This window comes from Balaenoptera musculus, chromosome 3 (assembly GCF_009873245.2).
Source record: "Balaenoptera musculus isolate JJ_BM4_2016_0621 chromosome 3, mBalMus1.pri.v3, whole genome shotgun sequence".
Taxonomy (NCBI): domain Eukaryota; kingdom Metazoa; phylum Chordata; class Mammalia; order Artiodactyla; family Balaenopteridae; genus Balaenoptera; species Balaenoptera musculus.
This window is the reverse complement of record NC_045787.1, coordinates 29,786,806-29,801,731: the sequence shown is the minus strand read 5'-3', so window position 1 is coordinate 29,801,731 and position 14,926 is coordinate 29,786,806. Positions and strand designations below refer to the sequence as shown.

Here is a 14,926-nt window from a genome sequence, read left to right as displayed (position 1 = left end):
GAGGTAGCTCATTTGAAAAGATCTGGAAAGGATTCCTCAGAGGTGTGTTTTTTGGGAAGAGTTGAGATTCTGCAAGTGAAATTCATAGTTCGGGGAGAGGGTTGAGTCCTAGAAATTGGTTTAGAAGATGCAAACATAAGGGGGCTTGCAAAAGCACAGCTTATTCTAGGAACAAGTAGTTTGCTTTAACAAGAGGATGAGGTGCTCAGAGAGCATAAGTAGAAGATGAGATTGTCAACAATCATCAGCAATTACTAGACTGCAAAGGGTATCCTATAAGCTGTACTGGAATTACAGGCTTTACACTCCAGGAGACTATGGAGCCACTAAACAGAGGAATGACTTAAATTATATAATCAGACCTGTGTTTCAGAAAACCACTTGCAATGGTAATGGAGAAGACTGGAGCCAAGTCTGCAGGTTGCATAGCCCAGGTGAGAGATGATCTAGGCCTGGGCTAAGGCAATGAGGTAGGGAGGGTGCAAAAGAAAAATAACTTTGAGGAGGGAAAGGGACGTGGTGTCATTCATTCATTCAGTGAAACAGAGCTGTGGAAGGGGTGATGTAAGACGAAAGATAATAATAGTAAAGGAAGTAAGAACAAGTTAAAGTTCAAATATCTGTGTGGCAATCAGGTGGAGAATCTTGCTGTGCAGGGCAGGTGAAAGGAATACAATTAGGAGTCATTAGGATGCAGACAGGCATACACATGTGGGAACTGCAGAAGGCAGACCTCTGTGCAACAGACACCTAAGGAATAGGCAGCAAAAAGGGAAAGCATTGAGACAGGAGACAAGAAAGAGGTATGGGAAGCAGAAGAGGACAGTGTTAGGAAAGACAAAGGAGAAAGTTTAAAAGGAAGGTATGATCAAGAATGTCAATTCCCAAGAGATATTAAGTAAAATAACGACTAGAAGGTCTTCATTGGATTTAACAGATAAAGGTCATAGATGAGGCCTGCAAGAGCAATTTTAGTAGAATGATGGGGCAGAAGTCACAATGCTATGGAGTTAGGAGTGGGAAGTGATAAGGTAGAGATAGCAGGCAGAGAGTGCTCCTGCATAAAATGCTATTTAAATACAGATAGGAATCCACGGGTGGGAGGGATAAATTAGGAGCATGGGATTAACAAACTACTATACATAAAATAGATAAGCAACAAGGATTTACTGTATAGCACAGGGAACTATACTGAGTATCTTGTAATAACCTATAACGGAAAATCTGAAAAAATACACACACACATAAATATAAATACAACCGAAGCACTTCACTGTATACCTGCAACTAACACAATATTATAAATCAACTATGCTTCAATTAAAAAATAATAAAATTGAAAAATTAAAATTAAAAAATACAGCTAGGAATCGGTAAAACTTGACTAGGATGAAAAGGAACAGAACTGAGGACAAAGTGAGAGAGTGGCATGGACATATATACACTACCAAATATAAAATAGATAGCTAGTGGGAAGCAGCCGCATAGCACAGGGAGATCAGCTCCGTGCTTTGTGACCACCTAGAGGGCTGGGATAGGGAGGGTGGGAGGGAGGGAGACGCAAGAGGAAAGAGATATGGGGACATATGTATATGTATAGCTGATTCACTTTGTTATAAAGCAGAAACGAACACACCATTGTAAAGCAATTATACTCCAATAAAGATGTTAAAAAAAAAAGCAGCAGCCTCCACATCTGCAAAACAGATTCTAAAGGTAACATTTTATGCCAAAGAGTGAGTCAGTGCAAATTTGAAAATGAGATAAATATTCTTCTTTTGAAAGGGAATGGATGGTTTTTCCTGACTGAAATGTTCAACAATGCTTAATCAAGTTGTAGAGTTAAGTAGTGAAGTCAATGTTACTTTAGAAGTTTACACTAAAAACAGTGAACCTTTTCAATATCTCTAAGAAATTAATCTACAACAGAACTCCAGTACTTGAAGGGTTATTTCCAGAAATCATGAATGCCAAAATGTGTTTGATAGTGAATTCAGAATATTGAATTAATAATCTGCATAAAAGCTAAGATTTGGACTAACAATCATGATAGATAACATTTGCATGCTCGTAACAAAGCAAGCACTGTTCTAAGTACTTTATCACTTAATCTTCACAACTCTATGAAGCAGGTACTATTATTACCTGTTTTACAGAGGAAAACTAAGGCACAAAAGGATTAAGTAATAATTAACGTCAATATTCAGATAATCAGAAAAATCAACTACTGTACCTACTGCCCATTCTTGTTTCATAGTGTTATCTATATGGATCCACTGAAGACAGGTAAGGTCACATATTAATTTTGGATTAATATGCCATAAATACTGATGGTTCAAGTAATAATTTTACTTAAGAATACTGCAAAATTTCCATACCTATAAAACTAGTGCAAAATAAAGCTGAATATTATTTGTATTTTGCATCTTTTAAGAATAGGCAGTGACTTTGAAAGTCTATCAAAAGTATATTACGTTAGGTGGCGCAGTGGTTGAGAATCTGCCTGCCAATGCAGGGGACACGGGTTCGAGCCCTGGTCTGGGAAGATCCCACATGCCGCGGAGCAACTAGGCCCGTGAGCCACAACTACTGAGCCTGTGCATCTGGAGCCTGTGCTCCGCAACAAGAGAGGCCGCGACAGTGAAAGGCCCGCGCACCGCGATGAAGAGTGGCTCCCGCTCGCCACAACTAGAGAAAGCCCTCGCACAGAAACGAAGACCCAACACAGCCAAAAATAAATAAATAAATAAATTTTATTTAAAAAAAAAAAAAGTATATTACGTTACCAAAAAAAGTATATTACGTTACAGAAATGTAGTCCTTATTATTTAACAAAATAAATACCAACTTTTCTCTTCCAATGAAGATAATCAATGAGAAAACACTTTCAAAAGGATACAAGGATAAGAAATTCCAATTACTATAATTTCCTCTCTCTGTCCCCCATCTCTAACACTTTCCCATCCTCCCAGACCCATGACACATTTGTTCAGAAGCCAGGCATTTCCCCCTGAATAAGCTCTGTTAGACACTCTTTAAAAATACCTTTGGGGGAATAAATTTTCCATGTGTAAGGGAGGAGGAACAGCCTGGAGAAGAATTAGCAGCAGCTGATGCACAGAGTTCAAATGGGGAAATAAACAAGGTGAATCTAGAAAAGTTTTAAAACTCACCACACACAGTTTAAAGCCTTGCATAGAGGCTATGAACTACTAGGATCAAGAGAGCAGGGGGACCCACCCAGGTAGCATTTTGCCATCAGAAACAGGTCGTTGGAGAAAAGGCACTGGTGGAGGCCTCGCTGAAGAAGTACTATACACAAGGACAGCCCATGATAAAAACACGCTGAAACTCAGCAAACTCTCCAAACACTCTCCAGACCTAATGCCTTTACAGTGACATAAAGAGGCATCATAAAGAAACGTTCACGGGAACTCCCTGGCTGTCCAGTGGTTAGCGCTCGGCGCTTTCACTGCCTTGGGCCTGGGTTCGATCCCTGGTTGGGGAACTAAAATCCCGCAAGCTGCGCGACATGGCCGGAAAAAAAAAAAAAGAGAGATGTTCACCGTCTGCCGCATTACCACTTAAGTATAATAATATTAATAAAAGCTAAACATCTATCACGTCTGCATTATACTACTACTAGGCTAAGGGCTTTACACATGTTATCTCATTTTAAGCTCAACACTGAAGTAGGTACCTTTATCACTCTTATGTTAGAAATGAGGTACAAGAAGCTGTGTCATTTGTCCACAGTCATACAGTTAGTAGCAGAGTTAGGATTCTAATCCAGGTCAACCTGCTTGTAAAAGTACCTTGATACCTAAAGGATAACTGTGTGTAGACCTCTGGTTGTATAATCATTGTATAAAGTTGGGCCAGATACTACTAAGCAAGCAGAGAATTCTTGGGTTATATTGCTAGGTGTCTAATATAGGGACTTTGAAAAGTACTGTTTACAGGATTGTTAAGTCTAGTTTCCAGGGACAATCACTACACGTCTTCCTAAAATAGTAAAAGGTTTGATTTCATAGTTTGGTTTTCACCTGTCCCTATAGTTAATCAGTCTGAGTAAAATGGTCTGCTACAACACTTAAATTTACTCCAGGAGCAATAGGACCAGAATACAACTGCTAAAATGACCCATCCTATAACTAAGTAGCGAGACCATCAAAGGTCCTAATAAGGCAGATACTGCTTTAATAAATTTAAATAATAGAAGTTTTCATACACTTCCCCCACCCCCTGGGAGTTGTCTAAAGTACTGTGAGATGTAGGATTTGGAATCTAGTGAAATATCTCCTTGCTTGCGACTTAAGACGGGACAAGCCATATAATATTCAACATCCAGTTAATGCAAAAGGATCTGTCCCCATCTGACACACCTAATATTTACCAGTTTATTGCCTTAGACACTCTGCTGCCCAACTCTAGATCCATGTATAGTTCTGGGGGGTGAATTTGGGGTGGTGGTAAGAGGGAGAGGAGGTCTGTGAGTTGCCTAAAATAGTACCTATGCATACTTTTTGGGAAAAAAAGTCTGTAGCTTACCCTAGATCATCAAAGAGATCCAACAAAGATTAAGAACACAGCTCTAGGTTAACAAAATTGTACCCCTGGCCAAGTAAGATCTTCAGAGAACTGACTGTATATTTAGGCTGCATTGCTTTGATCCCCTCTTAGAATGGCTTTTCTTGAATTTCAGTTTTTGGTTCTGCTTTTGACTAACATGGAGAGGTGCAACAAAAAAAAGTAACATGAATATAGTAAAGAAAAAATGATTAAGGGTGAGGACAATAAAGTCAGATTTAGCTGTTTTTAAATCCTTTCTCCCCACTTACTATGTGATCTTGGACAAGTCACTAAACCTCTTGGGGCCTAACTTTCCTAATCTGAAAATAATTACTTCACAGGGTTATTATAAGGAATTGAATGAGAAAGTGTACATAAAGGACTTATGCCTTGTCCACAGTAAATGCCCAATTATTATAAGTTTACTGTTGTGTTGACTGTGAGGATATTATCTACATCGACCAGTGCTCCCTATATGAGGGCCCCCGGGAAACATTTTTCTTTTATACTCTTTTAAAAGGAAAAGCTCTATGTTTTCACCTTGGGGATCCTAGGACTCTCAACTGAGCGTGTCTCCACCTTTGCTCTGGTCACTAGCAAGTTTAGAGCTGAATCTCCAACCTAACTTTACCCCCTGAGCAGCCAAACCTTCCTAACAATTTTTTGTAAACTAACTTAATTCCTTTACCCTTACTTTCCCATGGCTCTGAATGCTTTCTTTTTTATAATGTTGTGTTACTATTATTATTTTGAGCTTCTCCGAATTCTTTCTTGGAATGAGACAAGATGCATAAAAATAAATAAATTAACAAACCAATAGAAAAAATACATAGTGCTATTTTTGAGCTGGTGATAATTTAGGTTAAAATAAAAAGCTACTTTCTTAATTCATGGGTATATTGACTACAAAGTCAGGAGAAAAATTTAATTCTTTGGACTTCCAAAAGTAGGATCTGCCCTAGACCAGTTTAGACTCTCTAAGGAAAGCTGAATCAAGAGTCATCAGTCAAAAAGCAAAACCAATGACTGGTATGGTGATGACAACTTAATACGAAGAGTGAGGAAGTAATGAAGGAGTGTAGCAACATGCTGTTCCTCTGAGGCGAATGCTTATATGTCTGAAAGTTAATTAAATTCTAGAATTCAATGAGGGGCATTTCAAAAAGAAGCTATAAATTCACACTAATGGGCTCGATTGCATCAATTTCTCGGGAAAACAAAAACAAAAGTTTCCTGTCTTTAACTGTATTGGACCCACAGCAGTGGCAGGTAATATCCAAGCCGACGTAAAGGTCTCTTTATTTTCTGACCCAGATGAATGGAAATGTGCCATAGCTGTTGTGTGTTAAGCAGATGGGACACCAAAGGGGCTGAATGCTATAAGAAAGAAAATGACACCATGTTGGATTATTCACAATAATGAAACAAAAAAAAGTTAATACAGTGAAATTCAAATTTCTTTCAGACTATAATCAAATCTCTGACTGTTCTAAATTTTAATTTTTCCAAAATTGTTGTCAGAGTTGGATTTTTTGTCCTTTCTCTTTTCTTTGCTCTTCTAGAAGCGAATATATTTTAAATTTTCCTTCCTTTGTTCTCTCTCTCTCTCCCTTTTCCTTCCATTCAGTCAAAAAGTAGTTATGGACCTACTGACAGACTAAGCACCTCTCTAAGTGCTAGAAATACAGCACTGAACAAAACAGACAAACATCCCTGTCCTTGTGAAGCTATTAGTCTAGTTACATACATTGATTCATTTGTTTATTTTCTCATTTCACTATCTCTTTATTGTGTGCCTTCAAGGAACACGGAGTTTGGAGAAACACTTATACTAGGAATTAGAGAAACAAAATATAATAGCAACATCAGGGTTAAGACTATGAAAGGAAAAATAAAACTTCAAATACACTATATTTAAATGATAATACAACATGTGGAAGAGACATGGGTCAGATTCAGGTCAGGGCCCACCTGTGGAGGATTCCCCTCTCTTCTCCAGGCTAAATTTATCACTTTTTCTGTGCCTCTATAGGGTTGAGTATGTTACACTTCTTGTATAAAACTTGTCATATCAGGTTATATTTTACACCATGCATTCTTCTCCCCCATATTAGATCTCCTCAAAGACAGAGTCCAGTTTTGTACATCTTTGTGTCCCTAGCACCCAGAGCTGTGCCTTGAAAATGAGTTCAAATAAGTTTATTGAATTTATGGCATGTAATTCTATAAAGACAATTACCCAAAATATTGTACCTCAATCATTCTAGAAACACACAAACTTATTTTGATCTTCAATAAAACTAAGAACCATGAGGTACACAGGCAAGAAATCAGTAAGTTTTAAAATTTTCATAAATAGGGTATAATTCGCGCTGAATGGTTAACTACTGGAAGACTGCTCCACGTGTTGATAACACTGTTACTCCGCAACTTTCTGACATTTATATGGTCTCCACTAACGGTAGGTTTGTCACACTTAGAGCTATAAAATAAAATAAAATGACAATGGTCCGGTACAGAGCCTGAAAAAAAGGCAAAACAAAAATCCTGATATGTTTATAATTATTCAAATCATTAGCTTCACTCTTCCTCTCCGTTCTGCCTGTACTGATCAACGCACCACCCTTAATGATACCTCCCTTAATTCCGCCTCTCCACACCTCTTCCCTTCTACACCAACACCTCCTTCACGTTTTTCATGCAACTTTGCTTTTTGTCTCTGGCAATGTTCTGAAACTCAATTCTGTGAGACCAGCAGTAACTCCCTGGCTGCCAAATACAACACTTAAGCACATCTATCTTTTCCTTGAAGCTTTTCCTTCTCTGCCCTTAAGTTTTCCTATCTCTTCTGCTGAACCACATCTGACCTGTGCCTTTAAAAAGTTGGTGTTTGAAAATTTTGCCATTTGCAGCAACATGAATGGACTTGGAGGGCATTATGCTAAGTGAAATAAGTCAGACAGAGAGAAACAATAACTGTAAGATATCACTTATATGTGGAATCTGAAAAATACAACAAACTAATGAATATAACAAAAAAGAGGCAGACTCACAGATACAGAGAACAAACTAGTGGTTACCACTGAGGGGAAGGTAGGTGGACAATATAGGGGTGGGGAAATGGGAGATACAAACTACTAGGTGAAAGATAGGCTCAAAGATGTACATCACAGGTAATATAGCCAATATTTTGTAATAACTATAAATGGAAAGTAACCTTTAAAAAATGTACAAAAAATTAAAAAAAAAATTTTTTAAGCTGGCATTTGTTAGGGTTCTGAGGTAATTATACAAAGCCCTATGGCTTCAACCATCCCTTATACAATGAATTTCAGGCCTAAGTTTACTATCCACGTATCTGTCTAGTGCCTGGGCCACAGTTTTTACATTTCCAACTACCACCCAGACGTGTGGTTTTCCTGTAGGCATCTAGAACATGTCAAAATTAGAATGTACTATCTTCCCCCTCAGACAGGTTTCTCCTCCTACCTTCCCAGCCTCACTTGGGAGAATCAACATTAATGCAACTGCTCAAGGTAGTGGTCTCATTCATTCTCAACTCCTTCCTCTCCATCCCCATGCCTACAATGCATGTGTGGTTCCTTCTGTCTAGAGCATCCTCTTGCTTCGTAGTTGTTTCTCTCTTCTCTGTTCTCAACTAAAATGGCATCTCCTTGGAAGTCTTCCCTGACATCTCTCTAATCACCATCATCATCATCATGCCATACCATTTGACCCTGTCGGTTTGCTTCAAATGACTGATTATAAACCATAATTATGAATTCATGAGTGTCTTTCTCCTCCACAGCTTCTTTGTAGGGCTTTTTAGTGAGCTATCTTGTTCACTAGTGTTCCCTAGAACCTAGCCCATGGTGTGACACAGAGCACAGAGTAGGTGCCAATAACTCATGACTGAATGAATATCTGATCCATAAGTTCTGATGAATCTCATTCTGAAACACACCTCACATCTGTTCCCTATTTTCCACCAAATTGTCACCACTGCCCTGGATTGGGCTATCATAACCTATTGTCTACACTAGAACTAGCCTTGGGACTAAGCTCTCTGCCTTTAGCCTAGCTCTCTTTACCCGGTCATAAAAATGATGCTTTTTTTTCAGGAAAAAAGTTAAATTTGATGAGGTCACTCTCCTGAGGAAAAGCCTGACAGATCAGAAGGCTATAGAAAAAAGTTCCAGAGAGCACCCAAGAGCCTTCCTAAAATGATCATAATCTAAACTCGACTTTCGAGGCTCTGGTCCAGTTACTTCGGCCCACTTACGTTTGATACACTGGGGGTAAGAAAAGATTGTTTGGTAGACAGAGCCGGAAGGAAGGGCTAGCTAGCAACTAATTAAAAATAAAAAAGAACCTAGTTGTTCTAGTACCCTAAGTCAAAATAAAGTTTAAAGACCAAACAGCTAGAAGAATTAAGTGGTATAAAGAAATAAAACACAACTGTGTGACAAAATTGGGATGGAGGCTGGGGGGAGGGTGGTTACTAAATTACGTACAATGGCCAGGAAAGTTATCTCTGAGACTGTGACTTTCTGGAGGTGAGATCTGAATGATAAGGACTGTATCTTGCCTTACAGCTTACCCGGAAGAAGAACCACAGGTGAAAGGCCTTAATGTGAGAAAGAGCTTGGTGTGAGGAACGGAGACAAGGGTGCTGTGGCTGGAGCATAGTGTGATGTGAGAAAAAGTCAGTGAAGCAGGCAGGAGCCAGATACATAGTCTTCTAGTCTAGATTCTATTCTAAACTGGAAAACCACTGGAGAATTATAAGCAGGGAAAGGGCATCATCTGATTTATTATAAATTCGAAGTGGAGAATTGATTCATTCATTCTTCCATTCAACAAATACTTAATAAGTGTCAGCTGTGTACCAGACACTATTCTGGGCACTGTGGATACAGTGGTGAACAAGAGAGGTAAAGCCCTTGCCTTCACAGAGCTTTCATTTTAGAGTATTCTGTGAAGACAAAAAAGAAGCAAGGAGTCCAGTTAAGAGACCACTGCAGAGCCCACATGAGGAATCTTGGCTTGGACAAGATAGGGAGAAGAAATGGACAAATACAGATTATATTTCAGAGATGCAACAGATAGGATTAGTAAGGTAAACGAAAGAGAAACTGGGAATGAGTCTCACATCTCGGTCTGGACGACTGCTTTGATGGGTGTAATGCTATTTACTAAAATAGAGGAAAACAGAAGTGGTTCACGTCTAGGGAAGAAAACCAAGAGGTTCTATTTTGGTGAGAAAGAGTGAGGTGCCTATTAGACATCCGAGAAGGAGTTATCCAGTAGGCTGTTGAGTTTAGGAGCCTGAAGTTCAGTGGAGAGGGCAGACCTCCACTGCAGAGGTGATAGAGGTGGTATTTAAAGCCATACGATTTAGGAAAAGAGTTCAAATGAGGGGAGCATCCAGGATCAAACCCTGACACATTCAGACTTAGAAGGGTTGAGCAAAGGAAGAGAAAAAGCAAAGACTATTGAGAAGAAGTGATTAGTAAGTAGGGGGAAACAGTGAAATGTATAGGTGTCTCTGTGGCAAGTCGTGGATGTGTGCTGCTAGGATCTCCCATCAAGAAACCACTTGTCATTCAGTTGTAAGGAGTGCAGTTAACTGACAGCCTCCAGCTGTTAACAGCCTCAGGATCTGCTCAGCTTTTAAGCCAAAGTCACATTCTCCCCAGGTCACCCCAGTTGATAGCTGAGCACACTATGGGTAGTATTGCCTGGCCAAGTCTGCCTAATGCAGGTCTCTTCTCAAAGAACCTTTGCTCCAGAGCTCCCAGTAGGGTTGCCAAGGACTTTGTTAGATCTGCATCACAGCTGGAAGTTTTCCCTGACCAATTCTGCTTCCTCCCCACTTTCTTTCAAAGCTATTAAATCTTGGTCTAAAGGCTTGACCTATCCAATCTTGCTCCCTTCCTCTTGCATCTTTCACAGGGAAGCCCCTCCTCCCAACGAGCCTCTTGCACACCTCTCTCCACCTCAGCACCTGCATCCCGGAGGACCAGGTTAAACAGCGACAAAAACCAAGAAGAAAGAACGTTTCAGGAAGGAAATGGTCCACTGTGATGAGGTTTGCTGAGAAGTCAACTAAGGAAAGGAGAGAGAACTACCTGTGAATTTGGCAAAATGACAGTCATTGAGGATCCTGAAGAGGACATTTTCCGTGGAGCAGTGTGAATCAAAACTGAACTGGAACAGGCTGCAGGGTAAATGACAGCTGAGGGTAGGGCAGAGACTACAGACAACTAACTCTCTCTGAAGTTTTGCTTATATAACTCCCAGCTATAACAAGTGCTCTGCAAGAACAGTACTAGGATTTCAAAAGAGTGTAACAGAGGAACCTAATTTAGATTGCGGAAGGTATATCTGAAGAGGTAAAGTTTACCAGAATACTGGAAATAAGAGCATTCCCAGAAGAAGGAAGAGCAGGTGCTAAAGCCAAGGAGTGGGAGAGAGTTTGAGTTATTGGAGGACCAGAAAACCAGTTGCTGTGGATGAAATAAAGAGAGCCAGAACCAGGTTATGCAAGGTCATGTGGGAAATGATAAATATTTTGGATCTTAGCCTAAAGCCTAAACATTTTAAGCTGGTACTTTGTGATTTTTAGACAATATCACTATGTTGGAAGTAGGGAAAAAAACAGAAGTGAAAGACCTGTTGAGAGCTGATGGTGATTTGAACTTGGGCAGTTGAATGCATTAATTCATTCAAATAATATCTAATAAATGAGAGAAGTAAATGGATTCAATAAGGATTTTCAGAGGTAGAATCTACAGAACTGGTGAAAATGGGGTTCAAAGAAGGAGAGTTATCAGGGATAATTCCTAGCACTCTGGCTCAACCAACTGAGCAGAACTGGTTATGATGCCCAGCAGAGGTACACCAGCTTCTCAGGTGCCCCACAGACCAGATGTATCCAGTAGCCCCTTTTTTGGTGGTACACCAAGCCTTTCCAATCCCACCCCAGCATCATAACACCAAAGGATACAACTGCGTAACACGAATACATTACACGACACAGGCTTACACAGCATGTTTCTCCTTCAACGCTCAACTATCTCATTTTATGCCTGAGGGAATGGATTGTCTACTAGAGTTGGAATCCGGTCATACATATTAATGATGCTCTCTTGACCTTTACATATAATTTTACACATATGTCAGGAACAGCCATAATCCCTCAGTCCAGCAATTTATTTATGGGCAGTTTTTGAAGCTGTTATCACTGGCTTCTCCTACTGGATTTTCCTGGGAATTAGAAATCCTTGCTTAACATGAGCTGGTCCCTTCTTTCTCCTTTTATCTAAAACAACCATTAAACTCCATAAACCAGATCTTAACACTCCTTAGTCTTTTTTTTTTTTTTCAATCGCAGAGGTCATTCTTTTTGCTCCTATAGCTCTGAATATCCTCTACATAGACATACAACAAATGATCAAGCCCCTATCATCCCTGCAAAAAAATGAGAAAAAGTAGAGAAAAGAAGAATTTGAGTAAATTAAATTACCAGGAGGAAGGAAGAAGGGATATTACCAATTTTCAAAGTGACAATCAACAGTGCAAGGCACATATTTTTATATACATTAAACATTTAAATGTTGCATGCTGAGTCAAAAGTAACTATTACCCCAGTACACTCCAGTGGATTTTAAGAGTAACTCTCTTCTGAAGTAAATCCATGGGGTAGTTTAATTATTCAGCAGGAAATGGTTCAATGTACTTACTCCAAATGGACACATGGGCTTAAAATAACCCACTAGAAGTTGCCAAATTTATTCCTAACCTCTAGGAAAGAATAGATATTCCAGGGAGTTCCCCGGTGGCCTAGTGGTTAGGATTCCAGGCTTTCACTGTCATGGCCCAGGGTCAATCCCTAGCGGGGGAACTGAGATCCTGCAAGCCACGTGATGCAGCCAAAAAAAGAGGAGGGGAAAAAAAAAAAGAATAGACTATTCCACTGACTCTTACATATTCTGGCACTGTTGTGAAAGACCATTTGGGATCCAGGGGCTTATTAGAGAGAACAATTAGTCTATTCCTGGCTAATTATAGAAAGCTACTTAACGACCCCCTTACTCAATGTTATATCAATAATTCATATTACAGAACAGGATTTCATTTGTATTGTATTATTAGAGAAAAGAGCATATGACAAAGTTCATCCAACAGGCAGCGCTATTTGAAATTCTGGTTTTAAAGTGACTGTTAATGTGTGATTTTAAATGCTGCTTTTGCCTAGGATTATATTCAAAATCAAGCATTCAAATCCACAAGCATTTATCAAGCAATACATATTTGCTAGGTACTGTGTAGAGTGTTAAGAAGCAAGAGATGAGTAATACAAGACCCCAGTCCTAACAGAACTAATACAAACTTGGTGAGTTCAGGAATTCACTATCTTTGTCAAGGTACACAGATGAACTCCAAATCACCTGTGAAAATGCTCAAATATGCTACACTAGCTGTGAAACTACAGCAAGGAAATAATTTTGCTGGGAGAAGACTTCACAGAAGAGGGGACATTTGAGAAACATCTTGAAAGAGGACTGAGAGTTCAATAAAACTCCAGTACAAAAAGAAATAAAGAACATTGTTAAGTGGAGGGAACACCTTGTGCTTAGAAACAGAGGCCATGTTCCTAACTGTCCTAAAGGACAATTCTTCAGATCTCACTTTGCTTGATCTCAAAGCAACTTTTGATCCTGATGACCATTCTCATATCCTTGACACATTCTCCTAGTTTTGGGACACTACACTCTTTTTGTTTTCCTCTTATCTCTGGTTAATTTTACTCAGTATTGTCTGAAGACTCCTCTTTGTCTCTTACATAGTGTCCTCAGAGTTTAGTCCCAGGCCCTTCTTTTTTTTTTTTTTTCACAAATGAAAAGCCCTCTGCCTGGTTGCCTCATCTCTCTCATGTTTTCAATTACCATATACTCATTACTTGCAAAGCTGTATCTCCAGAACAGGTAATTCCTGAGTTTGAGAGCCAAATAACTGCTGTCTTCTGGATACTTCTCTGAAATTTCACAGGTACCTCAAACTTAACACTTTCAAAATTAAACTGTCTTCCTCCCAAACCCCCTGCTCTTCTTGTGCTGACCTTCCACCTCAGTGAACTGGCCAGTCAGTCCTCCAAGCTAAAAACTTGGACATTATCCTTGACTCCTCTCTCTCCATCACACTTGCCATTTATTCAGTCCCTATGTCCTGTCAATTTTGCCTTTTACTTGAATTCACCTACTTCTCTTCATCCCAACTGCTGTTGTCCTGATTTATGGTCCCATCATCTCTTGCATGAAATTACTACAAAACCCTTCTAACTAGACTTCCTCGCCTCTGGTCTTGCTTCCCTCCAAACTACCCTCCACAATGATAATGTCTCATAGCACCTTGTGTGATCCAGTTCCTAATTACATTCTGGACTTATCTCTTGCCACTAGCCCCTACATATTCCATATTTCCAGTCATATTTGACCATTTCTCTTGCCTTTAGGTTTTCCTATATAGATTTCCCACGCATAAAATGCTATTTCTGTTCTCATTTTCTGGCTAATTCCCGCTCTCTCTTTAGATCTAAAATTACACATCACTTTTTCAGGGGAGCCACTGATCCCGCAACTGCTTCCCCCTTTTTTTCTTTCTTTTTTGAATGGGGTATTTTTTTTAAGTTTCTTTTTTTCATTGAGGTATAACTGACAAAAAAATTTGCAATATAAAGTATACAATGTGATGCTCTGATATAAATATACACTGTAAAAAAGATTCTCACCATGGAGTTAATTAATTATCATCCCACATATTTACTGTGTGTGTGTGTGTGTGTGTGTGTGTGTGTGTGAGACAGAGAGAGAGAGAGAGAGGGAAAAAACACAAGTTCTACTCTCTCAGCAAGTTTCAGTTATACAATACAGTATTGTCAACTATAGTCACCATGTTATACATTGGATCCTCAGACTTTATTCATCTTGTAACTGTAAGTTTGTACCCTTTTACCAACTTCTCCCTATTTCCCCCACCTCCTAGCCCCTGGTAACCACCATTCTACTCTCTGTTTTTATGAGTTCAATTTTTTTTTTTTAAGAGTCCACATGTAAGTGATACATGCAGTATTTGTCTTTTTCCGTCTGGCTTATTTCACTTAGTAATGTCTTCCCAGGTTCATCTATGTTGTCAAAAATGGCAAGATTTTCTTCTTTTTTAAGGCTGAATAATATTCTATTGTGTGTACATGTATGTATGTAAATACATATATATGTATATATGTAAGTACATATATATATATATACACACACACATACATACACACACATACATATCTCACATTTTCTTT

The 14,926-nt window shown here is 39.1% G+C and overlaps 1 protein-coding gene across 3 annotated transcripts in view; it reads right to left on the bottom strand.

The window, feature by feature from the left end:
* WDR70 (WD repeat domain 70) overlaps positions 1-14,926 on the bottom strand; it is a 309,011-nt gene that overhangs the window by 135,618 nt on the left and 158,467 nt on the right. The window lies entirely within an intron of this gene.